This window comes from Ovis aries, chromosome 16, assembly GCF_016772045.2.
Source record: "Ovis aries strain OAR_USU_Benz2616 breed Rambouillet chromosome 16, ARS-UI_Ramb_v3.0, whole genome shotgun sequence".
Taxonomy (NCBI): domain Eukaryota; kingdom Metazoa; phylum Chordata; class Mammalia; order Artiodactyla; family Bovidae; genus Ovis; species Ovis aries.
In genome coordinates, this window is record NC_056069.1 from 26,608,604 (window position 1) to 26,634,173 (window position 25,570).

Below are 25,570 nucleotides of genomic sequence, written 5' to 3' on the forward strand. Positions count from 1 at the left end.
ATATATAATAAAAAGGAAATGGCACCCCACTCCAGTACTCTTGCCTGGAAAATCCCATGGACAGAGGAGCCTGGTGGGCTACAGTCCATGGGGTTGCAAAGAGTTGGACAGGACTGAGCGACTTCACTTCACTCCCTTGACTCACTTCATACTTTATTGCTGGAGAAGGAGATGGCAACCCTCTCCAGTGTTCTTGCCTGGAGAATCCCATGGACAGAGGAGCCTTGTGGGCCATGGTCCATGGGGTCGCAGAGAGTCGGACACGACTGAAGTGACTGAGCACATATATAATAAAATAATAATGAGTCAAGGAAACTTTGCCAAATGAGTTTGTCAGCCTGACCTTCTATATCTTGATAAGGGCAAGAAACCAGTAATATAGCCAATTCAAGGGATGTCACTGGTCACTTGAGCAGATTCCACTTACCAGCTCCTCAATCTGTTTTTCTTATGCATGAGTCTTTGTCCGTGACCCTAAAGAGAGTATGTGGTAGTCGAAAGGATCAGTGGAATGGGTTGGATCAGATGTGAGACTATTCATGGGATATCTGTTTATCATTTTCTAGGTGGTTATTATATGTTAGTCACTGAGGATGCAGACATGTAGTAAGAAGCCTTACACCATCAGGGAGCTTGCTGCCTTGGCAAGAAAGGCAGGCCACTGCAGGTATCATGAGCACAGGATTTGAGGGCTGGGCTCTGGAGGCAGACCTGGGTTCACAGATGCTGTGTGGTCTGAGGGAAATAGCTTCACCACTGCTCAGCCTCCTCACCTGTAACCAAGGACAGTTATGGTGTTTACTTCTTCAGGATACTGTGTGGATCAACTGAGATACATTTGTGGAGTTTCAGTTCAGTTCAGTCGCTCAGTTGTGTCCAACTCTTTGCAACCCCATGGACAGCAGCACTCCAGGCTTTCCTGTCCGTCACCAACTCCCAGAGCTTGCTCAGACTCATGTCCATTGAGTTAGTGATGCCATCCAACCATCTCATCCTCTGTCGTCCTCTTCTCTTGCCCTCAATCTTTCCCAGCATCAGGGTCTTTTTCGATAAGTCAGTTCTTCACATCAGGTGGCCAAAGTATTGGAGTTTCAGCTTCAGCATCAGTGCTTCCAATGAATATTCAGGATTGATTTCCTTTACGATTGACTGGTTTGATCTCCTTGCAGTCCAAGGGACTCTCAAGAGTCTTCTCCAAACCACAGTTCAAAAGCATCAATTCTTTGGTGCTCAGCTTTCTTTATGGTCCAACTCTCACATCCATACATGACTACTGGAAAAACCATAGAGTTTAAATTGTTTCAATTATTATTTAAATGAATAATTTTGATGTATTGTGACAAGAGTTGCAACAGTTGTCAGCAAAAATGATGTTATGGATATCTGTGATGATGTGGTCCAGTGGAAATTCACATGTAGCATCAATATCTTCTGTACTTGGATCCTGAAGTAGCATGCTGACAATGTCTTCAGTGGTTTTGAGAGATTCTTCCTCTTAGGAGAAGTTCTGCTGACTACCCTTGGTGTTCAAAACAGTCTCTTCACTATAGGTCTCAGTCTCCTGTGTTCACAGCAGAGCAATGGTTTATAAACCATTAAGAGACCCCGGTCTGTAGTTCTGATGTCTATGGTGAGGGGCAAGTGAGGGGTCGGCATGACTGCTTTTCTACTGATTTCTTCCATGGAATGGGCTTGATGCCCATGAAGAGGAGGCTAGAGCTGGCTTGAATGTATCCAAATGTACAGACCTGCCCACTGCACAAACCCACTCCTCTCCTTTTACTCTTTTTTCTGGGTTCAGTGTTCTTGTTCAGTGTTCAGAATTGGCTGTGGGCAGCTTCTCTCTTCTGCCGGACAGAGTGCCAAGAGCTGGTTAACACACTGTAGCTGGAGACTGTTACACAGAAGGATGAAGGTGGCCAAAGGGGTTCCATTAAGAATGAAGGTCGCCAAAGGGATTCCATTCCCTACCGCAGAGCCAGGGGAGAAATGCACGTAGGGATTGCAGAGGGATTGGAACTTAGAATAAAGGTGGTCCTCTTGACTCAGCCCCTTAAGCAGGGGTGAAATTGTTTTTCTGAGACATTAATTGTTATGACTCTTAGAGCTTTTCCCCCCCTGTGTTTGTTTTTCATGATGCCACAGGCACTGAATTATTTAAGGGTGAATCTTATGCAAAACCACTTGTTCTGCTCAATGAACTCATAGGTTCTAAGTGGCTCATGAGTATCCTTTTAAATTCCCATTATGATAAATGAGACCAAATGGCATGTTTTGCTGTATTGTCTAAATTGGTCACATTTTTTCTGTATATTTCCCGACTCCTCTAATATTATAAAATAAGTTAGGAAATAAATTATACAAACCAGGACTCATACTCCAAATTTCAGCCTCTCTATTAAAGTAAGAGGAAACTCAGGAAGAAAGTAGCTGTGTTTGTGACAACCTTTCCTGCCTTGGTTAAAATGACTTCTTTTACTTCTCTTTATTTTTTGATGTTTATGTTCATCATAGAGATCGTCCAGTTCCCGAATACCTCAGCAGCACAGGTAAAGTGGGAACTTAAGAGGCCAGTGACTGCCAGAGGCCTGTGTTGCTTAACTGGATTGATAGTCTTGTACCACAGTGTTAAAAATAGTCATCATTAGTTCCTAGAGGCTGTCTCCAGGATGCATCAGAACTGAAAAAAATGACTGTACTCACCAAAAGAAGGAGAACATGAAAAAAAAAGTCTGTATATTGTTTATATAACTCATCTCTGACACTGAATATTCAAGAGTATGAGAACAAGACAGTTAAATTCTATGAGCCTTATTTTGTTGAGGCTTTTTTTTTTTTTGGCTTTCATGTAATATATGAAGAATAGGCTAGGTAATTAGATGAATGTGTTTTACCTAACAGAGGTTCATCCAGGAAGAGGAAATCACTAATAATCCCCCAGAACACTAGGCATAATGCCCTCCCCTGCCAAAGATGTTCAGGCACAAATGCCTGGAAATGTGAATATGCTATAGACCTTAAATCACAAGATTATCCAGGATTGTCCAGGTGGGTTCAGTTTTATCACATGGACCCATAAAAGCAGAGAACTTTCCCTGGCTAGAAGCAAAAGAGGAGGCAGAGAGATGCAGCAGAAGAGGAAGAGATTGGAAGTGCGAGAGCCACTCTCCCCCAGCTGCTGCTGAAACCTATGAGAAGCGATGCAGCCAGTGGCTGCAGGTGGAAGCATAGAACCTGCTGACAGCCAGTTAGGACCTCAGTCCTACAACCACAAGGAACTGCATTCCCCCAGTGATCTGAAAGAGCTTGGAAGGTGGTTTTTCCCTAAGACTCTAGAACAGAACACAGTATGGTGATACCTGTATTTAGTCCTTGTGAGACTCTAAGCAGAAGCCTGCACTGAGCCACACTATGCCTAGATTTCTCATCTATAGAACTATGAAATAACTAATGGATGTTGTTTAAAGCCACTATGTTTGTGGGAATTTGTTACAGAAGTGATAGAAAACTAATACACTCTCATCGCTGGGAGAAGAAAAAAATTAGACTGAAGCAGGTGATCAAGCATATGGCTCCAATACCTGGCCTCCCCACTCTTCCTGCTCCTCAGAGACTGACTCTGCAGAAGGGGACACATTCTGGGAAAGGGTGGGCCTCTGAAAGGAGATCTCCTCACAGGATGTTCTTCCTACCTGGGTACCATTATGTTATCTCTTTGTAAAGGCAACTTGCCAGTGTCATTTGCTCAAGTGAGAGGAAGCCTTGAACTTGAACTTTCCTTCATGCATAGGTGAAGCCTAGTAGTCACTGCAGGCTCCATTGCAAGGTGTGAGGAGCATGTGAAGGGGCTCATTGGCACAGGGAACTCTTTGGAGCCTTAAACAGAGTAGAGATTCTGAGTTGTTAATAGTTGAATTCAGTTGTAAATGCTAATAAAGCAGGCAGCAATAACACGACAACATGGTTTTGGAGACCACAGGGCCAGAGGGCAGTGCCCAGGGAGAGACTGGCTCATTCTCTTCACTGTGAGGTGACGGGAAACACACACCTCCCTCCTCCTGGCACACACATTCAAATTTAATTTTGAAGAAGAGCCAGAGAGATGGGGAGAAGACCAAGAAGTCTGGGATGAAACATTATTTTTCTAAGAGCTTTACCATCCTGAAGGAACTTTTAAACTAATTGGATGAAAGTTGTTTTATTCTCTACCAATAATTAGGGGATCAGGAAGAAAGACAAATTAACTTTTTAAAAAAAGAATTTTATTTTCCCGTGATGATGGTTAATTATAGATGTCAACCTGGCTGGTCTAAGAGTTGCCCATATAGTGGGTAAAATATTTCTGGGTGTGGCTGTGAGACTGCCTGTGGAAGAGATTAGCGATGGAATCCATGGACTGAGTAATGAAGATGTACCCTTACCAGTACAGGTGGGCATCATCTAATCAGCTGAGGGTCTGAATAGAACAGAAAGGTGGAGGAAGGATGAATTTGCTGTCTTGACCTGAACTGGAATATTCATCTTTTCCTGTTCTTGGACATAAGTACTCCTAGTTCTTGGCTTTTGGACTCAAATCAGACTTAACACTGTCAGCTTCTCGGTTCTCAGGCTTTTGGACTTGGAATGAATTATGCTACGGTTAGATTAGTGTGAAAGTAATTGTGGTTTTGGATTGTTTAGCTTTGGCGTTTACTATTGGAATACATTCTTAAATAAATGTGTTTATGTATACATCAGGCTTCCCTAGTGGCTCAGATGGGAAAGAATCTGCTTGCAGTGCTTCATTTTAATGCACATTTCTCACTTTATGTTTTTTGCTAATGATGTATTACTTGCTGTTTATTTTATATTTATTTTAGACTGCAGAAATGATGTTAGACAAAAAAGCAATATAGGTGATTTTCTTGTTGTTTTTCAGTCACTAAGTCATGTCTGATTCCTTGTGATCCCATGAACTATAGCATGCCAGGCTTCTCTGTCCTTTACTATCTCCCTGAGTTTGCTCAAGCTCATGTCCGTTGATTGATTCAGTGATACCATCTAACATCTCACCATCTGTCATCTCCTTCTGTGCCTTCAGCGTTCCCAGAATCAGGGTCTTTCCCAACTAGTCAGCTCTTCACATCAGGTGGCCAAAGTATTGTAGCTTCAGCTTTAGTATTAGTCCTTCAGGTGAATATTCAGGGTTGATCTTTAGGATTGACTGGTTCCATCTCCTTGCTGTCTGAGGGACTCTCAAGAGTCTTCTCAAGAACAATGATTCAAAAGCATCAACTCTGGAAAAATTTTCCATGACTGCTAGAAAAACCACAGCTTTGACTATATGGACCCTGTTGACAAAGTGATGTCTCTGCTTTTTAATAAGCTGTCTCAGTTTGTCATAGCTTTCCTTCCAAGGAGCTAGCAAGTGTCTTGATTTCATGGCTATAGTCACTGTCTGCAGTGATTTTGGAGCCCAAGAAAATAAAGTCTGTCACTGTTTCTACTTTTCCCATCTATTTGCCATGAAGTGATGGGACCAGATACCATGATCTTAGTTTTTTGAATGTTGAGTTTTAAGCCAGCTTTTTCACTCTCCTCTTTCACCCTTGTCAAGAGGCTCTCTAGTTTCTGTTCACTTTCTGCCGTTGGAGTGATATCATCTTCATATATGAGGTTGTTGATGTTTGATGTTTCAAATATTTTCTTATTTGAGTTCAAAATGGTTCGTAAAGCAGCAAAGACATCTCGCGACATCAACACCACATTTGGCCCAATAACTGCTAATTAACACACAGAGCAGTGGTGATTAAAGAAGTTTTGCAAAGGAGACAAGAGCCTTGAAGATAAGGAGTGCAGTGGCTGGCCATCGGAAGTTGACAACAGCCAACTGAGAGGGTCATCAAAGCTGATCCTCTTAGAATTACACGAGAAGTTCCTGAAGAAGTCAACGTCAACCATTCTACAGTAGTTCAGCCTTTGAAGCAAATTGGGAAGGTAGGAAAGCTCGATAAGTGGGTACCTCACGTGCTGGCTGAAAAAAAAAATCATTGTTTTGAAGCATCATCTTTTCTTACTCAACACAACAACAAACCATTTCTCAATTGGATTGTGATGTGCAATGAAAGGTGGATTCTACAGGACAACCAGCAGGGACCACCTCAGTGCTTGGACCTGAACGAAACTTCAAAGCACTTCCCAATGACAGAAAACAGTCACGGTCGCTGTTTGGTGGTCTGCTGCCCATCTGATCTACTATCCAGCTTTCTGAATCCCAGGAAAACCATTACATCTGAGAAGCATCCTCAGCAAATTGATGAGATGCCCTGAAAACTGCAGCACCTACAGCTAGCCTTTGTCAACAGAAAAGCCCAGTTGTTCTCCACAGCAATACCCAAACTGAACATTGCAGAACCAACAGTTCAAAAGTTGAACTAATAGGGCTATGAAGTTTGGACTCATCGCCGTATTCGCCTGACCTCTCGCCAACCAACTACCACTTCTTCAAGCATCTGAACAACTTTTCACAGGGAAAATGCTTCCACAACCAGGAGGAGCAGGAAATGCCTTCCAAGACTTTGTCGAAAACAGAGCACAGATTTTTTTTAATTAATTAATTAATTTTTTTTTTTACTTTACAATATTGTATTGGTTTTGCCATACATTGACATGAATCCACCATGGGTGTACATGTGTTCCCCATCCTGAACCCTCCTCCCACCTCCCTCCCCATCCCATCCCTCTGGGTCATCCCAGTGCACCAGCCTTGAGCACCCTGTATCATGCATCGAGCCTGGACTGGCAATCCGTTTCACATGTGATAATTTACATATTTCAGTGCCATTCTCCCTTATCATCCTGCCCTCGCCCTCTCCCACAGAGTCCAAAAGACTATTCTATACATCTGTGTCTCTTTTGCTGTCTCACATATGGGGTTACCGTTACCCTCTTTCTAAATTCCACATATATGTGTTAGTATACTGTACTGGTGTTTTTCTTTCTGGCTTACTTAAGTCTGTATAATTGGCTCCAGTTTCATCCACCTCATTAGAACTGATTCAAATGTATTCTTTTAAATGGCTGAATAATACTCCATTGTGTATATGTACCACAGCTTTCTTATCCATTTGTCTGCTGATGGACATCTAGGTTGCTTCCGTGTCCTGGCTATTGTAAACAGTGCTGCAATGAACATTGCGGTACACGTGTCTCTTTCAGTTCTGGTTTCCTCGGTATGTATTCCCAGCAGTGGGATTGCTGGGTCATATGGCAGTTCTATTTCCAGTTTTTTAAGGAATCTCCACACTGTTCTCCATAGTGGCTGTACTAGTTTGCATTCCCACCAACAGTGTAAGAGGGTTCCCTTTTCTCCACACCCTCTCCAGCATTTATTGCTTGCAGACTTTTGGGTAGCAGGCATTCTGACTGGCGTGAAATGGTACCTTGTTGTGGTTTTGATTTGCATTTCTCTGATAATGAGTGATGTTGAGCATGTTTTCATGTGTTTGTTAGCCATCTGTATGTCTTCTTTGGAGAAATGTCTGTTTAGTTCTTTGGCCCACTTTTTGATTGGGTTGTTTATTTTTTTGGAATTGAGCTGCAAGAGTTGCTTGTATATTTTGAGATTAATTCTTTGTCTGTTGCTTCGTTTGCTATTATTTTCTCCCATTCTGAAGACTGTCTTTTCACCTTGCTTATAGTTTCTTTTATTGTGCAGAAGCTTTTAATTTTAATTAGGTCCTATTTGTTTATTTTTGCTTTTATTTCCAGTATTCTGGGAGGTGGGTCATAGGGGATCCTGCTGTGATGTGTGTCAGAGAGTGTTTTGCCTATGTTCTCCTCTAGGAGTTTTATAGTTTCTGGTCTTACATTTAGATCTTTAATCCATTTTGAGTTTATTTTTGTGTATGGTGCTAGAAAGTGTTCTAGTTTCATTCTTTTACAAGTGGTTGACCAGTTTTCCCAGCACCACTTGTTAAAGAGATTGTCTTTTCTCCATTGTATATTCTTGCTTCCTTTGTCAAAGATAAGGTGTCCAAAGGTGCGTGAATTTATCTCTGGGCTTTCTATTTTGTTCCATTGATCTATATTTCTGTCTTTGTGCCAGTATCATACTGTCTTGATGACTGTGGCTTTGTAGTAGAGACTGAAGTCAGGTAGGTTGATTCCTCCAGTTCCATTCTTCTTTCTCAAGATTCAAAGCACAGATTTTTTATGCACAGGAGTAAGCAAACTTAATTTCTCACTGGCAAAAATGTGTTGATTGTAATGGTTCGTATTTTGATTAATAAAGATGTGTTTGAGTCTAGTTATAATGATTTAAAATTCATGGTCCAAAACTGCAATTACATTTGCACCAACCTAATAGCAAGCTGGAATCAAGATTGCTGGGAGAAATACCGACAACCTCAGATATGCAGATGACAACACCCTTATGGCAGAAAGTGAAGAGGAGCTAAAAGCCTCTTGATGAAAGTGAAAGTGGAGAGTGAAAAAGTTGGCCTAAAGCTCAACAGTCAGAAAACGAATATCATGGCATCCGGTCCCATCACTTCATGGGAAATAGATGGGGAAACAGTGGAAACAGTGTCAAACTTTATTTTGGGGGGCTCCAAAATCACTGCAGATGGTGACTGCAGCCATGACATTAAAAGACGCTTACTCCTTGGAAGAAAAGTTATGACCAACCTAGATAGCATATTGAAAAGCAGAGACATTACTTTGCCTACTAAGGTCCGTCTAGTCAAGGCTATGGTTTTTCCAGTAGTCATGTATGGATGCAAGAGTTGGACTATGAAGAAGGCTGAGTGCTGAAGAATTGATGCTTTTGATCTGTGGTGTTGGAGAAGACTCTTGAGAGTCCCTCGGTTTGCAAGGAGATCCAACCTGTCCATTCTGAAGGAGATCAGCCCTGGGATTTCTTTGGAAGGAATGATGCTAAAGCTGAAGCTCCAGTACTTTGGCCACCTCATGCGAAGAGTTGACTCATTGGAAAAGACTCTGATGTTGGGAGGGATTGGGGGCAGGAGGAGAAGGGGATGACAGAGGATGAGATGGTTGGATGGCATCACTGACTCGATGGACGTGAGTCTAAGTGAACTCTGGGAGTTGGTGATGGACAAGGAGGCCTGGCGTGCTGCAATTCATGGGGTCACAAAGAGTCGGACACGACTGAGAGACTGGACTGAACTGAACTGAACTGAATAGCTTTCCTTGTTCTCTAGCTTGCAGACAACAGATAATGGGATTTCACAGCCTCCATAATCATGTGAACCAATTTCTGTTAAAAAAATCTCCTCTTATGAATATATCTGTATATATCCTATTGGTTCTGTTTCTCTCTAGAACCTTGACTAATAAACTCATGTCATGTAAATTTTATTTTGACCATCAGTGCAGTTCAGTTCAGTCACTCAGTTGTGTCCAACTCTTTGCGACCCCATGAGTCGCAGCACGCCAGGCCTCCCTGTCCATCACCAACTCCCGGAGTTCACTCAGACTCATGTCCATCGAGTCAGTGATGCCATCCAGCCTATTGTATAAATCTTTATCCTCCATAAAAGTGTTGGTTTTTGAAGATCAGGATCTAGTATCTTATAAATATACCTCTTGCATTCCTCAGAGTTCCTAGATTTCAGAACAAATAGTAGGGATTATTCAATGTAGATAACTGGCCTATCCTTTCCAGTTTAAACTGTCGGCATTTGTTCTGGTTGGTCAGGGCCCACATTACTCCAGTTATTAAATATTTTAATATCACCCTCAAATGAATCTTTCCTTTTACACGTTGCTATGATAATTTTTTAACATTGAAAGAATTGTACATTGCATGTCCTCATTACCTAGATTCTGCAATTCATATTTTGCTATATTTGCTTTATCATACATATATCCATCATTCCTCTAGGCATCCATCAATCCATCTTTTTTTTTTTTTATGTTCTTAAAAGTAGGTTTCAGACTTTACCCTTAAGCACTTCTGCACATGCACCATTGATTAGAGTTTGACATTTGTTTACTGCTTGTTTTTTTTTTTAATAAGTCCTAAGCTAAATATATATTTTGTATTTGGAGTTTGACATATGGAATAATTAAGATTAACACAGTGATAGCTTGACCAATAAAAGACTGTTGTGAATAGTTGATATTTGAGTTAGGAATTTGTAGACTAAGATGAAATTTTGCTTATGATAACAAATAGAGATCCTCTTTATAATCTCACTTATCAGCAAAGTTTAATTGGAATAAATAGGAGAGAAAGTCAGATACATTCCAGGAGTCTGAGTTCTCAAGGTAAAGGCTGATTCTAATGGAAGCTCTCTAGTTTGTGATGAATCATGTAGATTTCCAAGCAAAGGTCAAAGGAATATTGAAGAAGTCAGAGACAATTTCTGTTGTTTGAAAACTCAGTTTTTTGACCAGTGTTTCTATCAGGTTATGAAGCTAATATTCTCTCCACTGGTTGAAAAAGCTATAAAATCATTAAGATAGTACATTTAGACAACTGTCTTGTTTCATCATACAGTTGGTCTGTGTAAATTCCTATGGTTCTATTACTCCCATTTCAAAAATGTCATTTTTTGAGACTTACACAGTATGTACAACATTTTAAGTGCCTGTTAATATTAATATTCACACAAGGGAAAGGGGACATCATTTCTTGGATAACAGCTTGGTAAATTCTTGAAAAACTGATTATATGGTATGCATTATCCCAACATCTTGTATTAGTTAATACCCCTCCCCTCCTGTGAAGGCATAACAGGGCTTCATTTTGAGTCATGATTATGGAGTTTTTCTTCTGCATGGGCATGCAAAAATATCAGAAGCAACTAAAGGAGCTGAAAGAATACGAAAAGCCTGCTATAGCAAGATATAGCTGAGAACATCTAAAAATTGATTTGATTTGTGTTTCAGAGGAAAATCTTTATCCCTGGTCAGCTTGAAGTATTGCGCTGTAAACTGATCCATCCTGCTGATTTTTCAAAGTCTGCAGAAGCCTGAGTGGCCTGTTACACAGTCTACCCAAGGGACATGGACTTGGTCATCTATGGCACAGAAGAGATCCGACCTCAAATAGAGATAAAGGTAAATACATGCTTCAAAGTGTACTTCCAAAGTGCCTTTCTAATCTTAAGGCAGTCTTGAGCATAAGATGTGTAGAGGCTCAGGTTAAAGAGGAAGATGTATGAGGAAGTAAGCCTAAGTCCCTACTGTTACTCAGGCCCACACTGTTATTTCCAGAGCACTGTAAAAGTCTTCATGGAGGGAATTTTGTTGACACACAAATTCTGGAGTCACAGAGTTCCTCGCACCTAGGAATTGCTCCAAATATGGGACAAGTGTTTGCTGAATGAAAGTTCACTTTTAGTATGTAGGGCTGTGAGCAGAGGCTCACAACCAAGGTCCATCTTCCCTCTAGAAGTCTAGGTTCTAAAGGATCCATCCTTCCACAGAAAATACTTGACAACCCGATAAAGACACACCATTACTCAGAGCAGCCCTGGGCATGTTACACCACAGTTGCAAATTTCTGTGGGATAAGTTTATATTGTAAATGCCTGAAACAGGCTTAGTGTGGGAAAAATAGCATAGGCATAGCAACATATTTTCAGCCACAGCCTCAAGGAGGTAAGAGAGAGTGGTGAGGACTGTGGCAAACTAGAAATCACGTGCCCTGTCTAATGTGGGCAGCTCCGTTCACCTCTAGTTGTTTCATGCCTTGTGAAAAGGCACACTCAGTACTGGGTTGTCCTAATTTTTCAAGAACAGCTGGAGTTTGGTTTGGAATTATTAATTTTTAAGATCTGAGAGGCTACCAGCATTTGGGATCTCGGGTTTCACTTTAATAAATATAAGCTCCTAGTTTCAAGTAGCAGGTGTCAGCATACAGGGAAGTGTAGTTAATTATTGCTGCTGCATAGAGGCAGCAAATTCCTACTTCATTCTCTTTTCTTTTTGTAGTGGATCTTTTTTTTGGTGCTGAATCCTGTCTAACAATTATAACTATGCCTTTTAGAGTTCAGAGTAATATAATCTCTTTGCTGGTTTATATTGATGGAGGAGGCTGAGTTTCCAATAATATGAATTCACAAAACAGAATAGTAGCTTACTTGGGACAGAATGACCAAACTCCTCACTCAGGTTGGTGCATTAACCAGAATATGGTGTCTATACACATCCAGTTGAATTTCACATCTGTTAGGCTATTCTTCGCAAACCTCAAAGAACATGTGTTAGATAAATTTATCATTCTAAAATTTCTCTAGGGCTTGCAGTGTTATACATGAAGTAAAATTATACACTTTGGGGAAACTGACATTGTCCCTCTTCCATGCTTCCAGATGAGATATCTGATGACTGGGGGAAAGGCATTAAAAATTGCTAGTGAGAATGGCTGGACTGAAGGCACACCAGGTATAGGAAAACATTTGAGAAATACAGATCCTCCTCTGAAGCCCACTAGTTAGTTCCCAGGTTTGGTTTGTCTCTGATTCCTCTGTTGGTTCCTTAGAACTAAAATCCAGTTCTTCTTTCTCTATTGGCAGGCATATTCTCTAAGAAGACATTTGAGGTTCAAACACCTTAATGTGGAATTTCAGGCAACTTCTCAGCTCAATGAGGAAGAAACATCAGGGCAGTGTGTTGCTTTAAGGGCATTTGAATACACAAGATACCATGATTTTTCCTGACAACACAGGGCCGGTGGGTTTTGCCTACTCATAGGAAATGTGTCCTCTATGTTGAACCACAGACTGGAGTGGTGTGTAGGAAGAAAACTACAAAGCTCAGTGTTCATGCCTTTGCCGTGATGTAGACAGGATGGGGCACAGTGCCCAGAGAGCAGGAATCGATGCTTGGGGGCTGGAAAGGCAGGTGGTCATCGTCCCTGTGTGGCAGAAATTCACAGGAAGGACCCGCTCCTTCCTAGATCAGGCTGGGGTTGGGAATGCACCTGAAATCAGAGCACTTGGTTCAAAGACCAAGACTGGGAAATAAGGTGAAATTAGCTGGAGTTATGGAGGTTGTTTTAATGTAGCACCTCAGGTGGTGCAGTAAAAATCCCTCCTGCGAATGCAGGAGATGCAGGAGACCTGGATTCCATTCCTGGGATGGAAAGATCCCCTGGAGAAGGAAATGGCAACCCACTCAGGTATTCTTGCTTGGGAAATCCCAAGGACAGAAGAGCCTTGCGGGCTACAGTCTATAGGGTCACAAAGAGTTAGACAGAGCTGAGCACAACACACAGAGCACAACTGGATTTATAGTTCTGAGGAGGTTTAGTGTTGGCTTCTATTGGCCAATATCTGAAAGTTGCTGTAGAGATTGAATTGTGACTCCTTGAGAGAGATGTTCTTCTTAAATCCCAGTAGCCTGGGATCATGACCTTATTTGGAAATAAGGTTTTAGCAGGTGTGATTAAATTAAGGATCTCAAGACATATGATCCTGGATTTAGGATGGGTTCTAAATCCAATGACTGATATCCTTTTGAGAGAAGGGAAAGGAAATCTGAGACACAGAGAAAAGAAAGACATGTGAAGATGGAGGCTTCCTGGTGGCTCAGATAATAAAGACTGTCTATAATGCAGGAAACCCAGGTTCAATCTCTAGGTTGGGAAGATACCCTGGAGAAGGGAATGGCAACCCACTCCAGTATTCTTGCCTGGAGAATCCTTGGGACAGAGAAGCCTGGTGAGCTACAGTCCATTGGATCACAGAGTCAGGCATGACTGAATGAGTAACACACACTTTCAAGTCAAGTAACACCAAGAGCTACTTCCATACTAGAGCCTAGGAGAGGGCGTGGAACAGATTCAGAGCCTCCAGCGGGGAGCTAACCCTGCCAGCATCTTGATTTTGGATTTCTAGTCTCCAGAAGTGGGAGAGAATAAATATCTGTTGTTTTAAGCCACATGGTTTATAGTATAGCCCTAGGAAGCTAATAAGGGCTTCCCAGGTGGTGTTAGTAGCAAAGAATCTGCCTGCTAATACAGGAAATACAAAAAAGAGATGGGTTCCAGCCCTGGGTTGGGAAGATCCCCTGGAGGAGGAAACGACAACCCACTCCAGTATTCTTGCCTGGATAATCCCCTGGAGAAAGGAGCCTGGTGGGCTACAGTCCATAGGATCACAAAGAATTGGACATGACTGAAGCAACTTAGCATGCACACAGGAAGCTAATACAGTTACCCCTTGCCTGACCTCTGACATTGTTCACCAGATGTTGTTTTCCAGCTAATGTGAAATAAGTATTTGCTTTAATCACCTTTAATTTCCCTTTCTTCTTTTATTCACAGTAAAATGTATTTTTTGAGCTCTAGTAATGAATTAAAAATTAAAGTTCTATGGTTATAGTAAAAAAAAATCAGTGTCTAGATTTAGAGCTGGTCACTAACTGGAAAACATAAATAATTAAATCTTCATTCTAAAATTAACCTCAGTATTCAGTCAAAAATTATTTTTTATTAATTCATTCATTCTTCAGCCCATTTCAATCAAATATTTACCAAATGCTTGTACTATGCTAGACATTATCCTTCTACTTACTTGGAAATACATGATGAATAAGAAGGACAGAGTGTCTGCCTTCTTTGCATATACATTTTGATGATCTAGGTAGGAAATAAACAATTAATCAAATGAAAAATTATAGGCTGTAATAAATATTGTTGGTGACATCTCCATTTATTTTCTTATAGTCCTTGGTATTAGTACATTTTGATTCTTGATTATAATGATGACTGCTTGCCGAATAGAATGAAAGGAGAGTTTAAAACAAAGCTATTTAAACTAAATCACGTTCACCTCTTTTGGATTTCACCTCTGTCATGCCTGGTTATGTCTGTATTTCAGGTTGAATTCATAATAATGGAGAATCAAAGCTATTTACTTCACAACACAGCATTGTTTCGTCACTTGATACATAATTGAAACTAGATAACCTCAGTGGCAGCCCCAAAGCTTAGATGTCAGAAGGATGTTAATATCCTTTCTCTTCTGATGGAAATCAAGAAGGAAAGAGCTAAAAAGTTGATTCAGTGTTATATGGACTGTACAGAAATGTTAATACAATGGAGACTTCATGTTGAAGAGCTAAGGTAGCACAAAAGCTCAAGAGTGAAAGCAATTTATACAGAGATATCAAAGTTCATTATTTTCATACTGTTTTTTTCCATTTGCCCTACATGGAGTCAGGCTTCCCTGACAGCTCAGTTAGAAAGAAAGCTGAGCGCTGAAGAATTGATGCTTTCGAACTGTGGTGTTGGAGAATACTCTTGAGAGTCCCTTGGACTGCATGGAGATCCAACCAGTCAATCCTAAAGAAAATCAGTCTGGAATATTCATTGGAAGGACTGATGCTGAAGCTGAAGCTCCAATACTTTGGCTACCTGATGCGAAGAACTGACTCACTGGAAAAGACCCTGATGCTGGGCAAGATTGAAGTCAGGAGAAGGAGATGACAGAGGGTAAGATGGATGGCATCACCAACTTGATGGACATGAGTTTGAGCAAGCTGTGGGAGTTGGTGATGGACAGGGAAGCCTGGAGTGCTGCAGTCCATGGGGTTGCAGAGTCAGACACAACTGTGCCATTGAACTGAACTGAACTGAATACATGGAGTAACTGAGCTATACTGTTACTCACAATACAGACTAGCTTTAGTTTCATTTGAGGTGTGATGGATACCAAAACATTATGAGACAAGACTTACCCCTCACCCCCTGCTGGCCCAAATATGAAGAGTTTGCAATGGAAATGGAGAGGGATTCTGTCCTATAACTCTTAGATGCTTTACAAGGTCAGAAAACTTTTAAAAGAGGGCCAGAGGATTCTGTAAAATGGAAGAATCTTGGCCAGAGTAGTCGTGCTCTTATGAAGCTCTTGAACCATGCTACGGAAAAAGGATAGGGTGCAGTTACACCACCTCCCACTGCAGTGAGAAGGGCTTTCAGAGGCCTCTGGGGAACATTGGGAGGCAGAGACGATGCTATCTTCTTGAGAAACCTCCAAACAAGGGAAAGTTTGACTTGGCTGCTTTAAGAACCAGGACAGTCAATGGTATAGTGTTGAGAACAGTCCAAGAGTTTATTGAGTCAAAGGATGCGTGAGTATTTCCCAGGCAGTTGTGGCCCACACTACAGAGACAATCAGAAAGGGATCAACTTTAATTCTCTTCTGTGAAGTCTGCAAATTGCAGGGAAGTCTCTGTATAAAGAGGCTGGATTTACCAAATACCCAGGAACTGAAAAAGTATCTATCTTAGTTCAAGGAAATGCAGAGAGGAAACTCCAAGGAGCCTCAAGAGCACCCCATTAAACTCACTCAGATGTAACATCTTCAGAACCAGAAAGGAAGAACTTACCAAGCCCCGATCTGTTCTAGACTTATCCCTCTAAATTGTCCTACCATTCTTCCCTTATAGCTCAGTTGGTAAAGAATCTGCCTGCAATGCAGGAGACCCTGGTTCAATTCCTGGGTTGGGAATATATGTTGGAGAAGGGATACGCTACCCACTCCAGAATTCTTGGGCTTCCCTTGTGTCTCAGCTGGTAAAGAATCTGCCTGCACAAAGGTGGGATGATTTAAAACAATAGCATTGAAACATGTATATTACCATATGTGAAATAAATTGCCAGTCCAGGTTCGATGCATGAGACAGGGCTGATGCCCTGAGCAGGGCTGGTATACTGGGATGACCCTGAGGGATGGGATGGGGAGGGAGGTGGGAGGTGGATTCAGGATGGGGGACACATGTGCACCCATGGCCGATTCATATCAATGTATGGCAAAATCCACTACAATATTGTAAAGTAATTAGCCTCCAATTCAAATAAATAAATTAATTAAAAAAAAATTTTTTTTAAAAGAATCTGCCTGCAATGTGGGAGACACCTGGATTCGATCCCTGGGTTGGGAAGATCCCTTGGAGAAGTGAAAGGCTACCCTCTCCAGTATTCTGGCCTGGAGAATTCCATGAACTGTATAGTCCATGGGGTCATAAAGAGTCAGACACAACTGAGCGACTTTCGCTTTCATTCTAGGTAGCATGCAAGTGCAGTTAGAGGTAGGGGTAGATAGTGAACAGGAAGATGAGAGAAAAAGAAAACCAGGCATTCTTTTCATTCAGGTTTCAGATCTCAGGAGAAGAGGTTTAAACTGAGATTAGATTTTTCTTTTTTTTGTAGGGGAATGAAAAACCTAAATTTTGATTTGAGGCTATTTGCAATCTATGATAACTCTAGTACTGTCTGTTACCTGAGTGTGATTAGAAGATTCACAGATCTTCAGAAATTTTCTTACAGGGACATACGAAGAGTAAATTTTCCAGTAAGAAAAGTTTAAAGAGATGCACAGAGAGAGAATTATTGATGCATTTTGATCACAGATCCACGTCGTACTTACTTAAGATACTGGATACACTTCATTGTTGAAATATTTTCCTTTTTTTAAAATTTTTTAAAATTTTATTTATTTATATTTTTTAACACCCAAAACATTCTGTATTGGGGTATAGCTAATTAACAGTGTCTTGATAGTTTCAGGTGAACAGTGAAGGAACTCAGCCGTACATATACATGTATCCATTCTGTCCCCCAACACCCCCTCCCATCCAGGCTGGCACATAACATTGAGCAGAGTTCCATGTACAATAGGTTTTTGTTGGTTATCCAGTTTACATATAGCAGAGTGTACATGACCTTCCCAATGATTGCTGTACTCAGAATGCATATCTTGCTGCATATGTTTTCTTGAAGATAGGAACAGGGTATAGAGCCCCGTTTTACTTTCCAAGGTGATAGCACTCTTTTGGAATTGCAATTTACCTTTTGCGGCCAATGGACTTCTAAATCCTTAACTATTACCCAGACAAAGAAAGATCTCCACAGGTGAACTTTTTATCATATAATCTGAATGTTCCAGCATTTTAAAAAATCCTCAGTTCAGTTCTGTCACTCAGTCGTGTCCAACTCTTTGTGACCCCATGAATCTCAGCACGCCAGGCCTTCTTGTCCATCACCAACTCCCAGAGTTCACTCAGATTAGCGTCCATCGAGTCAGTGATGCCATCCAGCCATCTCATCCTCTGTCATCCCCTTCTTCTCCTGCCCCCAATCCCTCCCAGCATCAAAGTCTTTTCCAGTGAGTCAACTCTTCACATGAGGTGGCCAAAGTACTGGAGTTTCAGCTTTAGCATCATTCCTTCCAAAGAAATCCCAGGGCTGATCTCCTTCAGAATGGACCGGTTGGATCTCCTTGCAGTCCAAGGGACTCTCAAGAGTCTTCTCCAACACCACAGTTCAAAAGCATCAATTCTTCGGAGCTCAGCCTTCTTCACAGTCTAACTCTCACATCCATACATGACTACTGGAAAAACCATAGCCTTGACTAGATGGACCTTAGTAGGCAAAGTAATGTCTCTGCTTTTGAATATGCTATCTAGGTTGGTCATGACTTTTCTTCCAAGGAGTAAGTGTCTTTTAATTTCATGGCTGCAGTCACCATCTGCAGTGATTTTGGAGCCCCCCAAAATAAATTCTGACACTGTTTCCACTGTTTCCCCATCTATTTCCCATGAAGTGATGGGACCAGATGCCTGGCATGTCACACATACACAAAAAAACCCCACTCCTTCCACACTCTTTTCTGATTCTGATTTTCATTTAAATTCAGGAGAAATTATCTTGGCAATCTGAAGGAACTCTACTCCCTCTCTCTTTGGATCAAAATAAGTACAAATCATTTCTTTTCCATGGAAAAAACCAACACAGGTTTTCCCCTCTTTTTAGCTATTTGGCTTTGTTATAGATAGAATTCTGAGATTTAAATCATTGTAAATTCATTTTCTTTAATTTTTGTGACATTCAGTTAAAAAAAAGTTTTTTTGAGAAACAGTCATAGTTAAAAATGCAGTCATCTCATTAAAACGTAACATTAAATGAAGTGTGTTAGTACTCTGACAATATAAATCTCCAAATGAGTCATAAAATATATGCTAATATGTACAGTGTTTATACTCAAGTTCTTTCTGTTCTGTCACTTATGAGGCCAGAAACACCATTGTTAAAGAGGAATTGCAGGATGATGATGTGATTGGTCCACTGTGAGGGCCTAGCCTATATTTGTACATATCAGCCATATCAGATTGGAAGGACATTCCAATTATTTTAATCACATGACATATTTGAAAATCTTTAATTAGTATTAACATGCATATTGGTTCCTTAAGTGAGTCTGGAGGAGTTGTCTTATTTCTCTTTCAAAAAATGAATCAGATGCAAATAATTATATAGAGAACAGATAAAAAACAAGGTCCTACTATATAGCGCAGGGAACTATTTTGATATCTTGTGATAAACCATATTGGAAAAGAATATATATAACTGAATTACTTTACAGCAGAAATTAAGACAACATTGTAAACCAACTATACTGAATTTACATATAAAAATGAATTATTCCCATCAAGATACTTTCCTCTTTATTTTAGTACAGTGAATTCTTGGTAAAGTTCAGATAATAAAAAGAAACGATCTATTTCAAGTATATTTTAACTAGGGATAGTCTGTGAGAATGAAACTGCCAGGACATGGCAGTCCTTCCCCATCTGAGCAGCCCTGGTGACCTGCATTCTGCTTTTTTCACCATCATGATCAATGTGATAAAGGAATCGAACTTTTATACATTAAAGACAGCATGAAACATGGGCCTGATCACACTAGAATAATGATATTTTTTCTGTTTTTATTTTAATAAATTTTTTGGTGGAATTTGATTAAGAAACAAGAGTCATCCATAAGGTAAGTGAACTGTATAAAAGCAAAAGTATGAAATTCTCCTTTTTTAAAAAAATAGAGAGCTATTTATATTAATCACTTTAATCCATTACTAAACTATAAGGAGTGGAGTGCTGCAAGTTAGCTGCTCATCCACAGAAAAGTAGCAATTCCAAGCTAATTAAAGAAGCTTTTCAATTTTGGTCCAGTGAATACACTTAAAAGTTATGTCATATTTATCAAGTGAACATAATTTAATATGATAATTCAAAGAGAACTAGTTGAAAAGAAACTATTGTGGTAATTATCTGGGAGGCGTATTCAATAAAAGCAGCTTAAAAATTAATTTTTCTTGATTTTATGAGAAAATGATTCTTATTTTCAGAGTTGATAATTATTGTGAAAAGGCTTCCTAAAGTTTTTGCACATTTAGAAAAGATTGATGACTTTAAGGCAAAATTATTTGTTTTCACTGTAGCTGAAGGAAAAATTTGTGCATGCTTTGAAATAATTTTGCAGCTGTAGCTTTTGCTTCAAAATCAGGCATTCAGAGCACATACATTTTGAAAACTAAGATTCATTTTTGTGTTACAAACTGATGTGGCAAGTTTCTAAAAATAAAATGTACAAAATGTTTTAAAATTCTTCTCTCTAGCTTTAAGTATGTTATAATATATGTATGAAGATTTCACTCTGATGCCCTAAAAATCACCATTATTTTTCATATATTTGTGTCTTTTACATTGCGAATTATATCTTTAGATGTTTTGGTGAAAATATTTTGTTTTTCAAAGTTTTTACAATCTTGAAATTTGTTATTAAACTTAATTGTTTAGAAGATTTTAGTGAAAGTGCTACCCTCTTAGAGACAATAGCTTAGAGAAAATGGCATGAGTATATTTTCCTTGCTATGTGATACTAACTCATCAAGAAATGTTTAAAAACTGTAGATATGTCTTAATTAAACCATAAGATTAAATGTGAATTCCCTCATTTTCACATCAAGTAAGTTGTTCTTAATCTTATCTTGTGCTTTGTGGGAGCAGCATCCATTGCTATTTATCTTTGCTGCATTTAGCATCAAGTTTTGTGTATAGTCGATTCTCAATAAATTTAATTGAACAAAAGGAATTTAAGTGTTTGCTTAATTTGATGCTTTAGGTTATTGAGTCGGAAGTATTACTCTTGGTTTGATTAGTAACTATGTTTCAAGGTGTTACCCAGCGCATAATATTCTTTCTTCCATCCATTCAAAGAAGAAGATATATTGGTCACTTCTTATGAGCCAGGAGCTGTCCTAGGTCCTGAGAATAGAGCTGTAAGCAAACAAACAAACAAAAAAGACATGGCCACTGCTCTGAGGAACTTGATAATCTGGTGGGAAAAGGTAGAAATAATAAGTTATAATCATAGAAGATAAGTTTTGAACACTTGTTATGTAACAGCCACTGTACTAAGTACTCTTCATATATTATATCATTTTACTCTTGAACTTAGAAGTTCCATTCATTTATTTAATAAATTATTTTCAATTATTTTGTGCTAGACACTATTTTCTATAGTGTTTTAGAAAAAAAATAGCATAGTCTAGGGGATAATAGACAGGAAAAGTGGTCTTTTTTAACGGAAGAATTGGGGAAGGTGACTCTCAGGAGGCCATATACCAGGAGAAGTGATAGAGTGACCCTTGAGTAGATGTGGAGGTAGCGTAGTCCAGAAAGAGGAAAAAGAAATGCTATCATATGGAAAGGGAAATGAGCTTGTTTTGCTTAACAAATTGACAGAATGCATTTGAAGCTCCAGTAAATCACTGAGGGACAGGATTTGGGTTACAGGGTGAAGAGAGTAGTGAAGTGTATAAGGTTAGAGGTCAAGATCAGATAATGTAGGGTCTTATAGATGATAACAGGAAGTTTATATTTTATTTTAAATATGATAGGAAACCTTAGCGATCTTCACCTGGGGAGTAGTGAAGTGTATAAGGTTAGAGGTCAAGACCAGATGATGTAGGGTCTTGTAGATGATAACAGGGAGTTTATATTTTAATTTAAATATGATAGAAAACCCTAGCGATCTTGATCTGGGGAGTTTTGTGATCTCATTTATATTTTCAAAAGCCTTCTCTGGCTAACTCCCCTTTCCAATATTCCATATGCCTTAGTTCATTCAGACATGCATTTCTTCACCCCATTATTTTTTCTTTTCTTCCTTTTACTTTCATTAAAGAGATATATGCATATGTTTATAAACTGAAAAGAATTCACTGATTACATCTAATACTCACTTAAGCCATCTGAATAGAAAGAACTTGGTTTTGTTTTGAAAATTCTCCTGTCATGAAGTGAAACAATTACCTTATGTCAAGGACAGATTTTCTTTTTTCTGTCTTTAGAGACTTAATCAAGGATTCCTGATTCCAAATGGCATTAGTGTCATTGTTCATAAAAATCAACGGGAAACTCATTCTTTAGTTGCTTAGGGAACCAAACTCTTTTCCTTTAAGTCACCATGAGTTTTCAGATTTCCTTCTGCCAGGTGGAGGAAAGTCACTCTGTGACTTGAAACAGAGTTCCAAAGCCACACATTTGCCCAGATGTGATCAGAGAAGGAGCTAGAATCTTACTTTGAGAATAATTGAAGGGAAAGTAAAAAATCAAAAATAATGACAAAGAGTTAAGAGGAAATGAAGCAGAGGTCTCAATTAGAGGGCAGCCAGAAGGTGGAAGAGGGCAGTGACCAAGAGGAGAGCAAAATGAGACAGGAAGCAAGCTACATGCTGACCGCAAGAGCTGCAAAAGAAATGTGTATCGGAAAGAGGATTTTTTTCCTGAAAAGATGAAAATCAAAACCACAGAATATTTCATCGTTGATAATGGAAATACTAAGGTCATGAACAGAAAGGAAATTTTACTGACAAAAGATTTCATTATAAACTGCAAGAAACCAGATAATCAACAATAAATGTACAAGGAAATCATAATAAAACTGGTCAGAATTTTTGCAAAAGTAAAATTGAGATTTCAAGCAGGGTTTTACTCGTAAATGGAGGCAGTTCCACTAATTATACTTCGGCTTTAACACTTCATCTGTTCCAAGTATTTATGTTTCACCCTGTATTTTCTTTAAAGATGAATTTTATATTCACTTTTGCAATGTGAAATATCCTCATTTGTTTAATGTGTTCTTATCTCTTTGAATCATATAAGCTCTGATTCAATTAGGTAGATGTGACTCCTGGATTGCCTTCAGATTTATGGAGACATATTTATCATTTTTAGAACAAATCAGATAAAGAAAGGTCTGCTCAATGAAATACAGTAATTTATCATTTTCAGGAGAGGGGAATTTTGTTTGCTATTTTATTACTGCTGTAATTCCAAATTATCTTACAGGTGTTTTAGAAATCTGTCTAGATCTGATAAGTTCTTTCTATTTGGAATAAATTGATTCTCTCCTCCCAGAGAGGATAACTACCATATGCTCCGACTGCGCTCAGAGATCAGTAAACCCTGGGAATATAAATGTGAGCTACAATGTACTGTTGAATTTAGCAGAAGTAGGAGCATCCTCAAAAGTAGATTGTTTTCTAATGAGCAGATGGTTATTAGTTATTACTTTAGACCTTGGGCTAATCCTAGAGGAGGCTATTAGCAGGTAATGGGTTAAATAAGGTGACTCATATTAATAAAGATTCTTTAATATGAAAGAAGAAAATTAGCCCATCATAGATCAACCTCTGTCAAATCTTTATGTAGCACATGGAATGCTCTTGAAAGAGACTGAGCCATAAACTTTCTTTTTGATTAAATGTGAAAGACGCTGTTTGCTTTTCTCTTCATTGGAAACACACTCTCAGATCTGAAAATGAAAATTTAGAGCTGAAAAGTTGTGGCTGATGAAGACACTAATGCTCTGGGAGGGTGATGTCTTGTCTGAAGTCTTATACCTCATTGATGTTACTTTGGAATGAAAACCTGCGTCTCTGAAATATATTCTGTGCTTTTGCTTGTTGACCTTTGATTATCTTTTTTTCTTTGCCTTAGTATTTTAGCCTCCTGAACCTTATCATCATAGGTGCCAAGGTTGAAAATGCCAATTTGAAAGTGTACTTTCAGTGTTACATGAAAAGAGCAATAATGAGTACCAGAGGCTTTCCAGGTGGTGCAGTGGTAAAGAATCTGCCTGCCAAGGCAGGAGACACAAGAGATGCAGGAAGTTTGATCCCTGGGTCAGGAAGATCCCCCTGGATTAGGAAATGGCAACCCACTCCAGGATTCTTGCCTGGGAAATCCCATGGACAGAGGAGCCTGGTGGAGTGAAGTCCACGGAGTTGCAGAGTCAGACACGACTGAGCAACTGAGCGCAAGATGCCTCACATTCTACAGCAATTGTGGGGTAGAGAGGGATAAGGAAACTGAGAGGTCTGCAAGTCGATTAATGCTATTAAGTATTTTGAAAAAAGGAGAGTGTGATAGACACATGGCTATATGTGTTTATTCCCTTTGCATTTCAAATAGAAAAATATCTCATTTCCTCTCAAATATTTACAATGAGCAACAATTAAAAAGATATTGACAGGCAGTTGTTGGCAAGTTCACTGAAGTCTTAAGAATTTTCTCTGTATTAATTTTTTTGGGGGGGTTTTTGAATAATCATGCATAGTCATTGACTCTCTTAAATCCATCCCATCCCTTATTTAAGTGAACTTTTATTTCTAGATGTTAGCATTATAGTTGTTTGCCTTTTTCCCGGATGTAACTATCACTGAAGGCCCCATTTACAAAGCTAAGCTGAGCCATCATGACCTGTCTGGGGAGCTACAAAAGAGGACAGTACTCCAACAGCCCAGCATTGCTTAAAGAAGCCAGAGCAGTAGAAGCTCAAGGGATTTTGCCCAGAGTAGAGCATGTGCTCTGTGTTTAGCCCCACAGCTCGTTATCAGACAGACACTCCCTGACTGTGAGCAATTTTTGTTCCTTGAGGCCTGCTGATACTGGCTATGGTTCTGTCATTGATTTGAACATAATCTGCGTGTTGCATCTTTATTGGATTGCCATGATTCATTTAAAAGGAAATGTTTTTGATCCTTGCTGACTGGCTTTCACAGTGGGGTGGGGTGGGTAGGGGATTGGTGAGCAACCTAGAAAAGAAAATACTTTCAACGTTGCTCTTGAGTTTATGGCTGGAAGGGAGGCCGGCTAAAACACATTAGTCCTTTCGCTATTCAGACGTTTGACTGCTTCAGCTAGGGGGCCTGGACACATGATCCATTTTCTGTTTCCTGTCCAGCATCTATTTGATGCAATATGCTCCATGTCTCTTTTCATTAACTGAGACCTATATGATGTCAGTTGAGAAAAACAATAGCTGATGTTATGAAATAGGCACAGTGGCATGACAAAGATCTGTTACAAAGGCCTTTTACTTTGTTCCATTGTATGTTTACTATTGTGTTTTATGCCTGCAGTCTGGCTGTATTGAAAGAAAATATTTCAGCTGGGCCCTGCTGGTTTTTTTTGTTTTTTTGTTTTTTTACTTGCCTTTGAGATGCTGGATAACAGTGAGCTGCAGTAATGGCAAACTCCTGACATTAACAAATGTGGGACAAGTAACCCCATCGAGGCATATAACAGTCATCATGCAAACACTCTACTTAAGACCAAACCTACAAATGGAAACATAATCTGCTCTCGGGGTACATGAGGTTTAGATTAACTTTAATGTCACAGATAAAGTACCCTTGATGATGACTGTAAATTATATCCTGGAATGAAGTGAGCATGCATGCTCAGTTGCTCAGTCGTGTCCGACTCT

General features: G+C 39.6%; 1 long non-coding RNA gene across 1 annotated transcript in view; it reads left to right on the forward strand.

Annotated features, from left to right (window-relative positions):
* LOC132657956 (uncharacterized) overlaps positions 1-20,883 on the forward strand; it is a 56,065-nt gene extending 35,182 nt beyond the window's left edge. Inside the window, exons 5-7 of the long non-coding RNA XR_009596781.1 lie at positions 10,897-11,067; positions 12,528-12,684; positions 14,835-20,883. This is a non-coding gene — a long non-coding RNA (uncharacterized LOC132657956). The remainder of the gene's footprint in view (positions 1-10,896; positions 11,068-12,527; positions 12,685-14,834) is intronic.
* The last annotated feature ends 4,687 nt before the right edge of the window (positions 20,884-25,570 follow it).